Source organism: Silene latifolia, chromosome Y, assembly GCF_048544455.1.
Source record: "Silene latifolia isolate original U9 population chromosome Y, ASM4854445v1, whole genome shotgun sequence".
NCBI classification, from domain to species: domain Eukaryota; kingdom Viridiplantae; phylum Streptophyta; class Magnoliopsida; order Caryophyllales; family Caryophyllaceae; genus Silene; species Silene latifolia.
In genome coordinates this window covers 141,045,194-141,046,465 of record NC_133538.1, presented here as the reverse complement: position 1 = coordinate 141,046,465, position 1,272 = coordinate 141,045,194, and positions in this window count along the sequence as shown.

Below are 1,272 nucleotides of genomic sequence, written 5' to 3'. Positions count from 1 at the left end.
CGGCCTAGGAAAACGTGCACAAAGGGGTGGCCCACGGTTTACATACCTCACGGCCTTGGGTCACTCCTCGTAATGCGTGCTTTCACTTAATCTTATTGAATTAGACATTAGGTCACACACCAAAGCATGCATTAGCATAAATCGGGCCATGTCGCTTTAAACAACACGCGATTTACTACGCTCTTACATGAATTGGAGCACAACCGTCTAACCAAACTAAGGTTTTTGAAGAGGTTTTGACTCGATAAAAGAAAACTAATTACAAGTGAATTACAAGAGACGACTCGATAAGCAAAAGGTAATTACAAAATACAAAACAACGATGAATAAACGATGTAAAGATGAAGCAAGAATGACAAAAGGCACGGCCAAGCACACGACCCCAGACACGGCCACCCTAGTTCCTAGGTTAGTTTCATTAGGTTATATAGATTTGCAAAGCGATATGGGATGTACATTAGAAATTGATGATAAAAGAGGTCAGAAAGCTTCGCCTAAAACCGAGTGTTCTACACGGCCTAAAAGGGTCGAATTATATCAAGTTCGCAAATTAAATTAACTCGTCGAGTGTTAATAAGAAGGTGCTAATCACGCACTCTTATACTAGCGAGAAATCAAGTGAAAAGAGAGATGCATTCAATTAGGTTATAGAATTGTTAATCGATTTTTAAAGCTATGTCGATGCCACCTAACATGTCTAATTAGGTTATTTAATCGATCTAAAGCCGTCTAAATGAATCATATGTTAACAAACAGGGGTCGAACTAGCATGCAACGGGTCCTAGGGTAGGTCGAATTGAACGAAATAAGCAAGGGGTCAAAAGCGAGGAACGAAGTTAGGATTCGTTTTATTAATGCCCTACCTTGAACACGAGGATATGTAAATGAGACGGGGGATACGACCGACCGATGTGGCAGATTTCTTTCCCATCTCAAGTCAATGCAGGTGTTCATGGTGGTACTTTAACTCATACTCGGACTAAACTAGTTTCATAGTTAACGATATCAAACGATAAACAATGTAAAACGAAACAAAAAAAAACAAACATAAAAAGAATGAAATAAAAGGGAGAAGAGGAGGATTTGATGCACCCTCAACCTACATGTATCGTTGACACCGTCTTGGGTCGTAATCGATCGTAGATTTTATCTCGAGAGGCCGTCGTCGACGAAGGAACAAAGCAACAACACGTTTTTTCGCAAATCTGGACAGCAACGTTCAAACTGCAATTTCTCACTCGTTTCACGGTGAAAATAAGATTTAAAAGATGT